The sequence below is a fragment of the Amborella trichopoda genome, chromosome 3 (genome assembly GCF_054954075.1).
Source record: "Amborella trichopoda isolate Santa Cruz 75 chromosome 3, AtrichopodaSantaCruz75HAP2 v2.0, whole genome shotgun sequence".
In the NCBI taxonomy this organism is placed as follows: domain Eukaryota; kingdom Viridiplantae; phylum Streptophyta; class Magnoliopsida; order Amborellales; family Amborellaceae; genus Amborella; species Amborella trichopoda.
In genome coordinates this window covers 20,934,533-20,952,643 of record NC_142338.1, presented here as the reverse complement: position 1 = coordinate 20,952,643, position 18,111 = coordinate 20,934,533, and the positions used below count along the sequence as shown (strand labels likewise).

The following is an 18,111-nucleotide window of genomic DNA, read 5'->3' as shown; positions in this document are numbered from 1 at the left end:
TTAGAAATATGTGAAAAATGTTTTTTAATGCAGATATTGGGGCATTTTAACAGGATCCCAAAGGTGGCCATGAATAGTGGAGAGGAACAAGCTGCATTGTTCCACTCCTAAAGGGCTGGCGAAAAAGTGGTGCATTCCTTTTTCAATGGTCCATCAAAATGGGCCCTTAGTGATTAGCAGCATTCTCTCTCATGGTTCTCTAAGTAATGTTTTGTATGTTTACACTTTCACTCCAAGCATTATATGGGTGCTTATAAGGAACACGAGAGTCATACATAACGGTCCTCACAACTTCTAAGATATGGCAGTTTTCCTTTCAGCTATGCAATTCTGTTGTGGAGTATAAGGACAAGTTTTCTGTAATTGAATACACTGTTTTTCAAAAAGTCTTGAAAATCATTTGATAAATATTCCCCCCTGGAGTCTGACCATAAGATTTTTACTTTGGTATTAAACTGAGTTGCAATCATGGATAAAAACGTTTTAAAATGGGAGAACACTTCTGATTTATGGCGCATAAAGTATATCCAGGTATATTGTGATCAATCATCATTGAACAAAACAAAATACTTATATCCCATTCCGGATAAAGTTGGAGCAGGAGACCACACCACTATGAATGAGATGGAAATGCGCAGTTGTTTTATCTACTCGAGTTGGAAAAGGCAAGCTGGTGCTTTTATTCAAAGAACTAATACAAGATTTATTGATAGAATTCAAATAAAGTGTTTTATTGGGCAATGAACCAGAAGGAAACAAAGTATCTAATTTATTTGCATTCGGATGACCAAGTCTTCGATGCCACATATGCCATTGTTTATTGAAAACATAAAAATCATAATTCGATGGAGAAAAGAACGAAGCATCATGGTTTGGTTTCTCAAACTCCAAGGCAAACAAACAACCAATTCTACGCCCCTTCCCTGTCACTCTCCCAATGTGTTGGTCCTGTATTAGACAACCATCACGAGAAAATTGAACATTGTAACCATCATCAACTAGTTGGCCCACAGAGATTAGATTAACAGTTCATTTAGGAACGAAGAGGACATTACGTAAATGAAAAGGTGTACCACGGGCGATAGAAAGTGAAAGATTATCAATACCAATAATATTCAGTTTCTCCCCATTAGCGGTGAGAATCTGACTATTACCTCGGTATGATTTAGTAGATGCTGGACTTGTGTGCACTCCAGTCATTTGATTAGAGGCACCCGAGTCAATAAACCAAAAGGGATTTACACTATAGATGAAAGTTCATACCAGACAAGCCCATAGCAGAGAAAGCAGAAGAGATAGCCGTAGATACAGAATTTTGAACCAACTGTCGAATATCATCTGATATCTAGGACATTGTCATATTTGGGTCATGAATAGTGCTGAATGGAGGGGTCTCTACCTTTAGTCCCTTAGAAGCATCAATAGCAGCTAGGTATGCCCTGTAAAAAGGTTTTCGTGTATCGAATGCCCGGTTGCCGCGTCGAGAAGGATTTCAACATTCTGTGATGATATGCCCAACGCATTTATAATAAGTACAAAAAAATTTCTTCCTACACTGGGATGCTATATGACCATATTCTTTACACTTATAACATTGCAGCAAATATTGCTCCTTTTGTGATGGTGTCCCTCTAGCTTGTTGAGCTAGAAGTACAGACTCTATATCGTTCTTTCCCTCAATGGTGGCTTGGATCATGATCCTTGTTTCCTCACGAAGTAATTCACTGAGAATAACATCCATATTTGCTAATGCTTGGCGATTCAAAATATTGGCTCGAACATTCTTATAGTCTGGGCGCAACTTCATCAAAAATTGCATCAACTTCCTGTCGCTATTTATATCCATTAAGCTCTTAATGCAACAAGCACTAGTAATAGCCTTCAAGGTTACATATTCATATTTTGTCCACAAGTTCATAAAACCAGCATAATATTCCTAAATGGTTTTCTCCCCTTGGCTATAAGAAAACATATCATACTCAATTTGGAAGCGTCTTCCAAGATTTGATTGCTGATAAACTTTTTCCAAATATTCCCACATTTCTTTCGCAGTACGGAAACCTCTCATTGGCCTTCCAATATCCAGATCTACAGAGCCGAGGATCCATGAGATAATTTTTGCATTGTTGATCTTCCATTGTTGGGTATCTTTAGTATTGGGTGTAGCCGATTCAGTGCCATCAACATACCACCACAAACCTTTCCCTTCAACAAAAAATTGAAAATGGAACAGCCAATCGGGATAATTTTCAGTTTTATAGCCAATACATATCTTTTTTCAAAAGCCACGTGTAAGTTGTATCAAAACTCACAGACGTGATCAAGAATTAGGATCTAGTAAATAATTCATGAACATAAAACAATATTTTTGATATAATATGGTCCTTATGGACCACCTCCCTTTTGTTTTTAAAAAAACGCAAATAGATTCCAATCTCTCACTACTTTTTCTTTGAGTCTTCTCTCTCAAAGCCAAGCTTCCCAAGCCTCAGAGAGGCCACTGATTCCATCCCAAGCCGTGGATTCCATTCTCCATGTTTGATTTTGTGCTCTTGCTCAAAAACCAAAGTTTGTCAACTAACCTTGTTGAGAATAGACATCCTGCGACGACGTCCTCGTTTAACACGCGTATATCCACATCCTCCTCATGTGGCTTACTTGCAGATATTTAAATGGCACTTGTCATGGCCTCTTTCTCCATCTTGTTTTATTTATCTATCCAAATCATGGCGAGTGTTGCCCCAATATCAAAAGAGGACCATCTTCTTTTACTTATATATCCAAATGGACCACCTCCATTTAACACTTAGCTAGAGAGAGAGAAAGGGTTCCATGCTTCTATATCAACGAAATTCAACTTCTGTGCATTGAGGTTTATGAGGAAGAAACTATGGACGTGAAAACCCAAACTACAGCGTCCTGGGGCAGTGGGAGAAGAGCATTTGGCCGAGGGTTTGATGACGAGCATCTAGGGTTCTGATGCGTCTCGAGCTGATGAGGTGGACAATTAGCTCTCTGTAACGACAACAGCACCACCAATGAGATCAGATCGATGGGGCCCTCGAAGGGAACCTTGCTCTGATACCATGTTAAAATTCTGAATCCTCCAGCGAAATCTCTGTGTATTGATTAATCATCATAATACACAAAGTCCTGTATAGATATACGGCTAATCAATTATTGATAATACGAACTAATCTTGTCATATCAAGAGAGATATCTACATCAAATACAAGATAACTTAAAATTAAAAACTATCCTCAACTATCTCTATCTCCTCAACTGTCTATAACCAGGAGGATGATGGAGACAAACTTTCGGATCCTACTCTTTATAGACAACTAGTTGAGAGTCTACTTTATCTCACTATGACTCGTCCAGATATTTCTCATGCAGTTCAGGTCGTTAGCCAATTTGTTGTTGATCCTAGTCGCATCGACCTCTCTGCTGTCCATCGTATCATTCGTTATCTACGGGGTCCATACCATAGAGGTCTATTATTCTCTTCTACCTCTTCTCTCCAGTTACGAGTCTATGCTGATGCGGATTGAGTAGGATGCCCCGATACTAGACGCTCAACCACTGGGTGGTGTATTTTTCTTGGAGATTCTCTCATATCATGGAAATGTAAGAAACAAAAAACTGTGTCTAAATCTTCTGCAGAATCCGAATACCGAGCAATATCCTTGCAATGAAATTACTTGGTTGAGAGGCCTTTTACAAGACCTCAATATTCGTCATCGAACTTCTACACCATTGTATGCTGATAATATGAGCGCCATACGTATTGCGTTAAATCCAGCGTTTCTCTGGAGGATTCAGAATTTTAACAGTTATCGCATATGTGAAAACCTGGCACTAGACCAAATACCAAGTAGTACCAATAGGAACATAAGAAATGATTAGTGTATGTGAGAAGAATTGCTACACTCCCTTCAGTTGAAAAGAAAGTCAAGGTTATTATCTTCCGATGACTTACCTTGTAAGTGATTTGGTGTTTACCATGAGTAGAAGGGAGCCCTTTACCATATGTTCAGATGAAGTCTATCAAGTGACCAATAACTCACGCATATAATAATGCCTTGGCTATCAAGATGCTATACTATTTAGAAGGCCTCTTGCAAGCATACTGCATACACTGAGTCGACATAATTGACAATAATGAAGCACTGCTTTGATTAAATTCATAATCAGCAATGGTTACCAAGAGCGTTAGATGCATGTTTTGGCTGACGAGTTATAATCGTGAAGTACAGTGGATTGTGATTAGAGTGGGTTGTAAATCTAGTTTCTCAAGGGAGTTAATGTGTACACTCTATACTGTAAATTTGTAGTTGTTTGATAAATCATAAAAAATGCTAGTAGCATGTCCTTTTCAGATTTTATTCTGCAAATTCTACTAAAGCCAGCTATTCTTTAAGTTACCAAATGCCTTGAACGGGTCAATAGAGAAATATAACCATTTGGGCTTGAGCTTCACTGTAAAAGAAGTGCCCATGTGGAATTCAAGGGAGTAAAATAAAAAATTCTTTTCTTTTATTAATGTATCTGAATTCCACTTTCATTATTATCAGATCACAAGAAGTAGCCATGAGTATCTTCTTTGGAAGTGACAGATTCCTCTTAATTTTCGCTTATATTTGGGGCATGAAAACCGTAAGAGGGCATCCAAAAAGAACAAGAAGAGCTCGAAATAGTTTGAATAGTTTTTTAGTTGTTTTGGGGCTTCTTCAGATAGCCTTTTAAATTTATTTGATTGCTGGACCAGTTAGTGACTTTGTGGACATTTAATTAAAGTTAGGGAGTTTAATTTCAAGTAATGCTTAAGTTAAGACCTTTGGTCAAAAGTTAATTGTATGGACAAATATTGTCCAAAACAATAAATTTTTAATGTATAAGAGGGGTGTGAATGGGCCGGACATAATCGTATATTCCTCTTTTCAGAAAAAGAAGACTTGCCTTAAAAAAAAAAGAGAAACCTAAGGCATGAGCCCTAGGTGGGGAGAAAACTTAAGGTTTCTCCAAAATTGCATGTGTCTAGTTGTTTTCTTGCTGATTTTTATTGTTTCTTCAAATAATCTGCCTCATGCTTACAAGTGCCACATAAGACTACTGTAACCAAGAAATAAGATCCAAAATACAACCTTGGATCTTTCATTTACTATCAAAAGGAATAGACAAAATCCAAGATTGAAAAACAACTTTTGAATATGAATTTTACTACAAATAATAATAATAATCATAACAATAACAATAACAATAACAATAACAATAACAATAACAATAACAATAACAATAACAATAACAATAATAATAATCATCATTATCATCATCATAATCAGAGCCTTTCCTCAACTATTTGGGGCCGGCTCTTAGAACAAATAACGCTCCTAAAAATTTGAATAAACAAGCAAAGAATAATTGAAAAATAAAATTAAACAGCTGAAAAGACTTACTTGAATTTGGCTAGGGTCATCTTCTTAGGACTTAGTACACCTCACACCCAATTTCTTGATTGATGGTGCACTATGATACAATTGGCCCTACTGAATTTTCTTAGTCGGAAAGCTCCCTTAGGTAATGCCTTACAAATCTAGGGTTTCGAAAGCATAAACAATTAGGGTTTTTAGAACCTTTTCAGACCTTTGGGGAATGCTACTGTGTGGCACCTCCCCTAACCTAGACCAAAGTTGGGAGTGTCCCCTTTCTCTCTATCGGTAGGGTGATGAATGCCACCCCTAGACCCTTATGGGGTTCACATACCACTGAGAGAGAGCAATAGAAAAGAGAGACAGTTGGCACGGAGGAGAGAGAAGGAAGAGAGAGAGGCTAGGAAAAATTCTATAGCGAATGATGGGGGTCTCGTCCTTGTATAAGGCTCAATAGCCCTAGGTATGCTTATTCAATTTGTAACTACTTATGGCCCATAGAATTTTATGAAATCTGTGAGGTGAGAGAAATAAATCTAAGCCCTCCATCTTATAAATCAACCATCATGATTTAAGGAGGAATCTAAGAACCTTTTTCCTTGAATCTTTGACCGATATCCACATCTGGTCAAACTAGGATAAGGGCAATCCAAAGCAATCGCCTAGAACTTCCCTTATTTCTCACAAAACTGTAGGAAGTCAGAAAAAGACCACAAAATAAGGACATAATATCCTTTCAAAAGATTTCCTATCCAACCAAAACACCGTTATTTTTTTAAAATACAAAATGAAAGAGAAGAGAGTGGGGCGTGCCACCTCCATGTGCGAGGTGTGGGCCCCATGGGCTCCATGCCACACCAATGTGGGTCCGAACCAGGCATTGCTCAAAAATTCGGTCGCCTTGTGTAAAATCCCTTAAAAAAATATTTTTACAATAAAAATATAAGGGAAATCTTTCTATGTTCTCCCTACAACATAGAAGTTCTATCCTTCCCCTACCATCCAGCTGCCCATTTTTTATCAAGAGAGTCACTCACCGTTTGATCTTAGATCCGACGTCTCAAAGTATTTTATTTTTAGCTTTTTTTTAATATAATTTTTCTGAATATAAAATTTGGTACGTGTCATCTTCTCATTCGGGCGCACCTATAAAAAATATTAACAATAATTTTTTGATAAAAAATAATGACCAAAATATCCCTTAAAACTTTCAGGGGTGTTTTGTCATTTTATATTGTTGAAAATATTTTTTTTATATTTTTCGTTTTTTCGAGTTTAATAGAGGAATGGACGTCCAAAATTTCATGTCAAAACAGTTTATAGATAAACATTAAAAATAAAACAATGTAGAGACGTGACATTGTGATTGGGGCAATCTTAGCCCTCCATTAAAAAATGGACGGTTGGATAAGGGGGAGGATAGAACTTCTATGTTGTAGGGAGAACATAGAAAACTTTTCCAAAATAGAATATCTAGAAGTGGACCAGTACATATGGGTCAAAGAAAAAGAAGGTCGGGACATGCCACTACACCCAATAACTGTGATCCTCGACTATCTTCTCAAACTAACCCAACGAGACCCATGACCTAACGTCTCATGGAGGGGTTCATGATTGCTCATCAAAGCTAACCAATAAATAATGGAACCACAGTCCCAGAATATGGATTATAAGTTCTCCCCTTTACGAGCATGTCACACACACACACGTCGCTATAGTGCAATGGGGCTCTTTCGATGCACATGTACACATATTCCTTTTGAGGATTGGCTTCCTGATAATGCAGTTGTTATGTGTACATGTCGCACAAAAGCTTGTTGAGGATTTAGCATTTGCTCTCATAGGCCTACATCCACACACAAGAGACCACTAAGCTCTCCTGGCCTTCAAACCATCCCTAGGCATCTCCCTGATCCCACTAAGGGATGATCCTCTAAAATCCGTCTTCGATTGTGTCATATGCCTATGGGTAACGGTTTTAGATATTATCAGGGTCATAAACCGCCTAACCTTAGGTCAGTCAACCAACACACACACTCTCATTAAAGTGCACAATCTATTATAATTTTTATTTATATGCTTTCACAGTCTTTAAGGATAGACTGGTTAGGGTGTTGACATAGCAACATGATATCTCAAGAATAGAGTATACATCAAATAGAAAAGTTGTCATCATATCATCATCATCCGAGCCTGATCCCAATTATTTCGGGTCAGCTACACAAGTCATGTTCTATCATTAAGCTCTATCAATGGGTTATATTCTCAGTTAGACCATATGTCACGATATCTTTTCTCACTACTTTCACAATATGTCCTTCGAGGACTTCCTCTTGCCTTTTTAGAGCCTTTCACTTGAACCAAATTACCTCTCTTAATCGGTGATGCTCAAGGTCGACATTGCACATGACTAGACCATGAAGTCTAATTTCCCTCATTTTATTGCCTAATGGATTTATTTTTCCTTGACTTACCAATTATCCATCTCATCTACACTCATTCTATGGATATGTTGTTTCTCTATCACCCAACATTCCATTCTATATAATATGGCTGGTCTTATAGTCGTCCTATAGAACTTCCCGTTCAATTTCATTGGTATGCAACGATCATATTAGACTCTAGAAGTACATCTCCACTGTGTGCACCCAGCTCTAATTCTATAAGCAATATCTTCCTCAATCTCTCAATCTCTCCTTTTTTATAGATTATCGATCCCAAATATAAAAAATAATCTCTTTCAATCATAACTAATTCCTCGTTTCAACCCCTATTATTACTAAACTTGAATTCCACATATTCTACTTTTGTATTTATGATATATATATATATATATATATATATATATATATATATATATATATATATATATATATATATATGGAAACATCTATGCAATGCTTATGTGCGAAAATGAACAATATTTTCGCCCATAGGCCTATCATGTCTGAAAAAATCAGGTGGCGTGCATTTTTCGACTGCCACAGACCTAACATGTCTGTGGCGGTACCATCACGGACATGCTACGTCCGTGACTGTCAAAAACACATGCGGAACCGCAACGAACGGTGCGCCGTCCATTGCGGGTCTGTTCAATGAACTGCCACAGACATAGCAAGTCCGTGATGGTGGCGAAACACCGTCGCATTTTGCCTATAGACGTTTTTTAGGTTTTTCCTATATACATATAATCAAGAAGACAAAATAGTAGGAAACAAAATAGGTACGTCGAAGACAAAGGAGGCAGAAAGAGATTTATACAAGAGAGAATCAAGATAGAGAGGGCAAACTTATAATAAAACTTAATAGAATTAGTATAATATAAAAAGTAAGCCCACAAAATGGACATTAGAAATGACACTTGTCACAAGAATTAAAGGGTCACATTCCCACTTAATATAAAAAGATAGATATTCTCTTTGGTAAATTAACTAAATTTATCTTACATCCTTAAGGATTTATAGAAAATGGGCCTCAGCGCTAAGTATTGTGCCTATGCATAGATGAAAAGCAAACGAACCTGAATGAGAGCATATTACGAACTTTGGGTGCTGTGGGCATGTCCATAAAGAGAGAAGTCGCAAAGAAAGATAAGCGCCGTCGAGCTTCCAAGTTCGAGGGGACATCCATTGCAGACTCATTGACACTAAGCAACAATCGTAGACGCTTGACCTACACCAACAATGTACATAGTTAGCCAAAGTTGTACGGACACATAAATAGAGTAAACATACAAATAATGAAAAATAACCTGCTTCTTTAAAGAGCCAACAGCTGGCAGCGGAAAACAAATGGCAGGGGGATCCATCGATAAAAATAGAGGAGCTTCAATTACTCCATTCAGCATCGTAGGGACCTCATGCATCAGTTCAGACTCAGAGGAAGAAAATGAGTCACCAATACTGAGATAAATGATATTTTAGATTTATTAAGATATACCTTATATCACTCACTACATTAAAAATTTGAACATTTATAATGTCTCTAACCTGGGCCCATTTACCATCATATCCCTGGCAACAATTTCAACAACATCCTGCAGCAGTTTGATTACTGTATCTCGAGAGGATTCCTTGTTTTCAAACTGAGAAAATTAACTGAAAGTCAGGGTTTGTGAAGCTTGGAGTTATCAAAAAGCAGAACATGCTTCATTGTGAAAAGGGCTCAATTATAGGCACTACCAGAAAATCAACGAGCTGAACAACTGTAGAGCATAGAAGTGGAAGCTCAGAAATTTTAAAATCACTCAGGAGGCTTGATCTATTAATACTTGCTTCAACTTCATGTATTATGTAATAAACAATGCTGCAACCCACAAAAAGTGATGCAGAAATAAGCTTAGGATAATGAAATTGAGAAGAAATGCAGTGTGTATTCTTATATTCAAGGGATAAAGTTTAATTTCTGTTAATAGATGTAGTCAAGAATAAGGACTATGTGTTTATGTGAGAAGACACACACATGAATATATTGTTATGCATACATATATATGTCTGTGAGGAAAAGGCATCTTGAAAACTAGAAGACAGTGAAATGAGACTTTGCACCTTCTTTCCCGTTTACCCACAACAAGGATGTCAAGGATACACTTCAAAGATTCAAAGCTCTCCTTCACAGCACAGAACATGTAAGCATCCTTTCTAATTTTCCTGTAGAGTTCCTTATCTTTCCCAATAAAATTCTTAGCTAGGTCCACCACAGCTTGGAACTGATTCAAACATTAAAAGATCTTCAGAACAAAAAATATATGAAAAATAGTGGAAAGATCTCTATCTGTAGAAATTACCTTGGGAGCAATCAGAAATAGTGGCCAATGAGCGAGGTTGGAACTTAACTCCAATGAATATGGTACATTCAAAAGATCCATCTCCCTGAGAGGCAAGAAAATTTAAGAAAACTGTTGGGTTTTGTGGCCTTTAAAGGTCTAGAAAGCTTATGAAAATCATAATTTATTGCGGAATATGCGCTTCAGTGGGAGTGTGTGTGTTAAGTGACCATCAGTCGGGAAGTTTATGGCTCCAGTTATGTCCAAAGCCCTTACCTTTGGGCATGTGGTATACAGAGAAGGGTTTATGTCAACCCTTGTTGAAGTCGGAGAGATGCCTAGAAATGATATTTGTAAGCCAAGAGAACTGTGTGGTCTCTTGTGTGTGGTTGTAAGCTTGTGAGAGCAAGGGCATTAACTTCCACATGGCATGTATACCTAACAACCGCATTACTTGAAAGCAGCCCTATAGAGGGACACGTGTACATCTACATAGAGAGAGCCCCATTTGAACTGTAGTTGCAAGTGTTGGACTTGTTCTTAAAAGAAGCTGTAATCCACATTTTAGGATCACAGTTCCACTGTTTATTATCCAACTTTGACAAGTCAATCATGAGCCCATGCATTGAGACTGTGGGTCATGGGCCTTTGTTGGGCTGGATAAAAAAATAATAGTGGATCATGGTTCTTAGGTCAAGTGGAGTGCCCTTTTTTGCAGCTAATATTGGCCCAATGGTACCAGTCCACTTCTAAAATATTTTATTTTGGTATATGAAATATTTTTTTGATTTTTATAAATTTTTCCAGAATTTTAAAAATTTATTTATGCTGTAAATTCATTAAAAATGGTAGTTTCGAAATTTTCAGAACTACGAAGGGCATATATGGGGACCTAGGATCCAGCCTCTATATGTGTGTGTCACCCATGAGTGAGACATGTAGCCTTTTGAGGCCCACATAAAGTCCCTTGGGAGGAACACTCCATGTTTTTTGTTTATCTATCACTTATAATTAATAGTTTTAGTTAAATAGAAATATTTTAAAATAAAAAAGATTTAATTCCTATTCAAGTGATATTTATGTTTTAAAAAGATTGTTTTAATTAGAAGTTTGGTTTGACCAAAATTCTTATTATTTTGACTTCCCATAGATTTTGGAAAGATATTAGGAAGTTTTGGATTGATTATAATTCTAATTTAAATAGAAGTTGGATTTGGTTCAAATTAAAAGGGGATAAAGTTTCTAATAATCCTCCTAAAATCATGATGGATGATTTGCGGGATGGATGGCTCAGATCTATTCTCTCACCCACAGATTTTCTAAGTTCCTATTGGTCAAGTTGTCATTGGATAGGCAATACCTAATGAAGGAATTCAAATCGAAATAGGAGAAGGAATTCTTTTTATTTAAATATACATATTTCTCTCTCCTCCATGCACCACCTCTCTCCCTCTCTCTCTCTCTCATTAAAAAGTATGTTTTTATCTCTTCCCCCTTCCAAAAAGGGTCATGCCACCTAAAATTTGATAAGACAAGGGTGGCACATTGAAACCCTAATTAGAGTTTTGCTGTTTGGAGAACAAAAGGGTCTAGCCCAGCCCTCATTTGTTCTTAAGGGTTCCTACAAACCCTAGTTAGGTTTCTATGCTCTCTAAAACTCTCAAGTAAGAGATATTGCCATCTTTGAAATTCCAGCAAGATCAAAAGGGACAAAAAGTGCGCCATCGCTTAGGGAATCAAGTGTAGGGTGTATCAAGACTTGTGAAGGTAACTCCAAGCAACATTTAGTAAGTCTTTGCAGTAGATTTAATTATTCTTCAGTCATATTTCATATTCTTCAGCGAATTTTCAGAAATATACATTATATTCAAAAGTCTTGTGAATGATTGTTTATTGCTCCTAAATTTTTTTCATTTACTTGGGTAGTTAAAGTAAAGATCCTAGGTTGTATTTAAGGCATTAATTTTGGTTTACAACAGCATATAGTGGCCCATGTAAATGAAATTCAAGTATATTGAATAAAAGCAAAAAACTATTTTGTATTTAATACCTTGAGTTTCACATAGCCATTCCTTTCAGAAACCCCATCATATATTAACTAAAAAAAATTATGAAAAATTTGTACTGGATTTGAAGTTACATGTTGCTTATAAGGTCTTCTGAACGGAGACTGCTGATTATTTGATTCCACACAAGCGCGAATTTGGCACCATCATTTTCAGAACAACCAGATACCTGCAGAGAAACTATGTCAAGCTAAAAACCTGTTGCAGGAGTTCATAACTGAAAAGCCCTTATTTATGTGAAAATTATCAAAGGAGCCCATCAACCTTCGGAGAACATTTCAGGAAAAAGCATCCCACATTTTTCTTGTGATCTTTGTTTGAAGTGGTCGGCATAAGGCAGGCATTGAAAGCACCTGGCAAAGACTGGAATCTAGTCCTTAGTGCCCCCATTGTACGTATCTGAGTTTACAAATTAGTTAAAAATAAAGCTAAACCCGGAAGTATAATGACCAAGTAGCAAATCTCCCTGCACATGAAGTACGAGGCTCACCTCACCAAGGTGCCGGAAGGCACCACAAATCCCACCAAATATAGTGCAGAAAAATGCATACCATATTTGAGTGTCCATAAAGTATACCTGTATGACATTTGAAACATAGTTCATAAACAAGACTCCGTGAAAAGGAGAGAGATTATATTCAGAATCCACAGCATGAATTTTTTTCTCTTTCATTGAGGGCTCAATCTGTCCAGTTTATAAGTGTAACAAAGACAAAAGGACTCACCAATATAACAGGAGCCCAAATGGCAAGTATGGCACCGGCATTGTTTTTCACTGCATTGAATGAAAATGCAAGTTCATTTAGTTCCCTGTTGGTACAACTGAGTAAAAACATTTTTCACTGCATTGAATGAAAATGCAAGTTCATTTAGTTCCCTGTTGGCATAACTGAGTAAACATACATTTCAAATTTAGAGGTAATCACCTTTTGGAAAAAATTCATGCCAGTCGTACTTGCTTACACTCATTTCCATGATTTGCTTTGTAGGTTCCATTAAAGGTTTAATCTGCAAATTTCAACAAAATAAATGCTTTATTCGCGTAATTTAGAATGCCATGCACTTATCCTAACATTAGTTTCCACATTATCAAGTTTATATGAGGCTCAATATCTTATAAATATCCACTTAGAAAGAAGTTATATCTTTTTGTTATCTATTTTTTACACAATTTCTTATTGAATATTGCTGAATATTTCCATTCTTCAGTGGTGAAATATTTTGATCCAGAGCTTGGTCTATTATGTAATCCAGTAATAGAAAATAATTACCTCAAAATAATAGCTAAACAATAATTTGCTTATCAACAATAGCATCCAGAAAAATGTGTACCTGCAAGAATGGAAAATACATAAAACAAGTTATAATGGGATTGGTGATAGGGAAATATACGAAATTATCAAATCTTACTTCACAACGGAAAACATGCTTTCTTGCAATCCTCGTCCAACATAGAGTCGAGGCTGCAACAGTTAAAAGGAAAACAAGGTCAATTGATTCATGCCAGAAACAAAAAAGAAAATTAGTTGCACGAGTATTAATCCACATCATAAAGCTAGTACAGAAATTAGGATAAGATTCTAGTAAACCAAGGACAGGTACATGATTAGGGACATGAGATGACCTGCTGATAAAATTCAATATAAATACAAAGAGGAGCATCCTAAACTTAACCGCTTCAACAGCAGCAGTTGCAGGTCAATTCATTTTTAAGATAAATCTGTCTTTCTGTTGATTAGTTTAAGAACATGATTGTATAATTTTATCAACCAAAGATAGAACAACTTCTTAGTAGTAGGTAACATTTAAGTATCTGCCTATGTACATATTGCATGGAAAAAAATAATAATAAAGAGAATAATAAGCGAGATTCAGTATAAAATGGAACCTATGTAGCACATTACAGGCCACTTGGTTTAGGAAAAGCATAAACATTTGTCAAATTTATTCGTGAATTAGCATAGGTAAAGACAAGAATCTAATTACCGATAGTTACAAGCATCACTGGTAAATCATCGCATACATTTAAGAACTTTTACCAAGATTTTATATTTGAGGCGGAATTTCCCAAGAGGTTTCATGGTAGCATCAAGGAATGTTCGTAAATTTCTTGGATTTTTCTGATGCAAAGAATATGGGCTTCAGCCTCCCTCCAACTTCCAGGTTTGTGAACTTTGCTTGTTTTGTGGCTATTTTCCAGTTTAAAAGGTTAGAATATTGGCTGAATTGATTGTAGAGGGTATGTATTCGAGTTATGGCCTTTCAACGCCTTGAACAAAGTATGTTTATAGCTCTTGATCACAATGGGAGTGAACGAGAGCAATGCAACTCTAGGATCTTGGCACATAGGACCAAAAGTCACATAAACCCGAGTGTCATGAGGCAGGTGTGCGTTTGAGAGGCACCTAGAGGAATGACGGTTACTCTAGTCAGGGTTGTTTTGATTAATGCCTCATGACTATATGATGGCCAGGGAATTGTGTGTGAGAATGGCTGTGATTGATTGGTGGTGATATGAGCTCGAATATTTTTGGGTATCATAGCGCCGTAAGAGAAGGTTAAGGGTTTGAGAGAACATAAGCCTATGTCCCTGACCTTGTAACCTTCTCAGGGCATGCACATGTATAGTCACAAATGAAAAGCCATTCTTCCATAGCTGATCCACTCTTCCATAGCTGATCCACTAGGAAGAGATATGCACATATGCCTAGAGAGTACCCCCACATCTACTAAAATGCATGTCCTCGGGGGTGCACCTATAATCCTATACAACTTGAGAGTCCCGAGCCACATATTGGATTTACTTTGATAAGAAAGGCATGAGCCCCTGTGGGTTTGTTACGTTATTCTAAGGTGGATTTGGATTCAGGGTGTAGTCAAGTGGAGTGCTCTGATGCACAATTCATTTCTATAGGATCCTAATTTCCCCCATTATGGATGACGAACTAGGCACCTACAAGATGAGGTACGTGATGTATGTTGCTCGCGGACGATATAATTTTGATCGATGAGACCCGAATCAACGTCGGCACAAAGTTAAAGCTTTGGAGAGATGCTCTAGAATATAAAGGTTTTAAAATTAGTTGGACAAAGACAAAGTATATAGCATGCAAGCTGAGAAATAATAAGAGAGATGAGGAAGTGGTTAAGATTGACGGTCAAGAAATACCACAAAGAGCATGCTTTCGATATCTTGGGTCAATAATCCAAGAAAATGAAGAGACTGAAGATGTCGTACATAGAATTAGAGTTGAGTAAGCGAAATGAAGATATGCAACCTGAGTTTTATGCGATCGCCACATACCAATGAAGCTGAAGGGCAAGTTCTATACGAAGCTATAAGACCAGCCTTGCTCTATGAGGCAGAATGTTGGGCGGTCAAGAGCAACTTGCCTATAAAATGAGTCTGGTTAAGATGAGGATGTTGTGATGGATGAGTGGTAAGATAAAAATGGATAGAATTCGAAAAAACTTAGGTGTGGCACCAATATATGATAAAATAAAAGAAAATAAACTTAGGTGGGTTGGCCATGTGTAGCATAGACCCAGTACAACACCTATCAGGAGGTGCGAGTTAGTTCAAGTGGAAGACTAAAAAAGGACAACGGGTATGCCTAAAAGGATATGATTGGAAGTAGTGAGAAAAGATATGGGAACTTATGGCCTCAGTGAGGGTATGGCCCTTGTTAGAACAAAATGGTACATCAGGATTCGTGTAGCCAACCTCGAATAGTTTAGCAAAAGGATCTGAGGATGATGATTTTGATGATAATGATGCAAATTGTGTTATATTGCTAGAATATGCTTGGGTAAATTTTTGGAATTTTTTACAATTTTTTTATTTTTCTTAGCCATAAATGGAGTTTTTGGTATTTGTTTTGACCTAATGGCAATCAAAGACAAGACACTAGGGGCCCACACATGACACCCAGTTGGCCAATGGGTACCATGTGGGATCCACGTTAGTCCCATGTGGAGATGACGTGGGGTGACATCGACCCCATCGTAGGACCCCTTTATAATTTCAACTATAGTGGCATGTGCTCTATTTTGTGAGATTTTTGTATATCTTGTGAAAATTATGAAATTATTTTGAGCAGATGTTGTGATGGATTAGTGGTTGAGTGCACATGTGGGAGAGCTTTTAGAAAGGGCATACGGCTTGAAATTATATTTGGAACTCTAAGCCTGTATGGAATATGCACATAACCACCTATCTTATGTGACATTATGTGGTTAGATGCACATGCACACCAAATTTGGGGGGAAAGTTAAATTCAAAGTGCTTCTAGAATGTTTTGGGTTTTGTGGCCTTTAAAGTTCGAGAAGCATGTATTTAAAATAAGTATAGTGGATTCTACACTTCAGTAGGAGTGTATGTGTTTGATTTGACCTAAGGTTGGGCAATTTATAACCCAAGTCATGTTCAAAACCCTTACCGTTGAGCATAGGCACTACTATTGAGGGTTTATTGCAGGTAATCCTTGCTGAGGTCAGAGAGATGCTCAGGGACATTGTTTTAGGCTAAGAGAGTTGTGTGGTCTCCTATGTGCGGAGGAAGGGCTTGTGAGAGCGAGGGCCAAATTTTCAACAAAACTTTCGCATGGCATGTACAAACGACAGCCGCATTTAAGAAGCAACCCTTTATAGAGGGACACATGTACATGTGCATAGAGAGAGCTCCCTTGCACTATAGTAATATTTGCATTTTTTACTAGCTCTTAAAGGGGAATCTATAATCCATATACTAGGACTATGGTTCCACTGTTTATTGGCCAACTTTGATAGGCTAATCATGAGCCCCTGCACTTGACTGTGGGTCATGGGTCTTATTGAGTTTGTTTGAGAATACAATAGAGGGACATGGACTCGGGTATAAGTGGAGTACACTGAGATTCACTTATTTTTTACCTATTAGGTACCAATCCACTTCTCTTTAGCATTTCTAAATGTTTTAAATTTTTTAAGGACTTCAGAAATATTAACTTCAATTAAAAATCTGTTAATTTGATTTTTGGATTTTTTTAGAATTTTAAAATTATTTTTAAATGTGTAAAAATCCCTTAAGGGTATTTTATTAATTTTTTGATAACAAGGGTATTTCTGAAATTTCAGATTTTATTATAAAATGGGTGGGACCTGTTTGGATTTTGTAGTTGTTTAAAGGCCCTATGAGAGCTTGTAACCACTTTTACTATAGTGGAACAATGACCTCCAATGGGGACCAAAGTTAGCAAATATTGATGTCGAGACTTAAACTAGGCTTGACAAGCTAGGCCAGTTGAGTTCTAAACCCTAAGAAACCTAGGCATAGAGGACAACTAAGAAAGGTTAGCAAGGTTACCCCTTGATGAGGTTGAAGATACCCAAAGTAGTTTGCTAAGAGACAGTGTGACCCTTATTTGTGATTGGTAGGCCTGAAGGGACAAGGGCCAAATTCTCTTCATAGATCATCACACGACACCTACACATGATAGCCGTATTGAACCAAAAAGTACCATTGAGGGTGCTGTATGTACACGTACGAGAGATAACCCCCATGCACCAAATTGAGATGTGTGTGCACCAGTCCGTGTGACGTAGACTTATCTCTAAGGGGAATCTATAATCAATAGACTAGGATTGTGTCCCCTTACCTATTGGTTGGCTTTAATATCCCAATCATGAACCCCAATGATGGACTATGGGTCATGGGAAGTATGGGTCAATTTCAGAAAGTGAGTGTGGTTCATGGTCTCTAGTAGAAGATGGAATGCCTCAATATTTTCACATTGTCTTTAACATTGTTGGATGCAAATCCCATCAAATTAACTTAGATTATAAATGATTTTTAGATTGATAAAAAAAAAAT

At 37.2% G+C, this 18,111-nt stretch overlaps 1 non-coding gene across 1 annotated transcript in view; it reads right to left on the bottom strand.

Annotated features, from left to right (window-relative positions):
- LOC18437224 (putative callose synthase 8) overlaps window positions 1-18,111 on the bottom strand; it is a 98,540-nt gene that overhangs the window by 16,240 nt on the left and 64,189 nt on the right. Inside the window, exons 18-30 of the transcript XR_016050968.1 lie at window positions 13,671-13,723; window positions 13,532-13,592; window positions 13,187-13,268; window positions 12,986-13,035; window positions 12,751-12,837; window positions 12,525-12,659; window positions 12,335-12,429; window positions 10,216-10,300; window positions 9,977-10,137; window positions 9,611-9,734; window positions 9,419-9,513; window positions 9,181-9,331; window positions 8,950-9,101 (exon numbers count right to left, since the gene is read on the bottom strand). This is a non-coding gene — a transcript (putative callose synthase 8). The remainder of the gene's footprint in view (window positions 1-8,949; window positions 9,102-9,180; window positions 9,332-9,418; window positions 9,514-9,610; window positions 9,735-9,976; window positions 10,138-10,215; window positions 10,301-12,334; window positions 12,430-12,524; window positions 12,660-12,750; window positions 12,838-12,985; window positions 13,036-13,186; window positions 13,269-13,531; window positions 13,593-13,670; window positions 13,724-18,111) is intronic.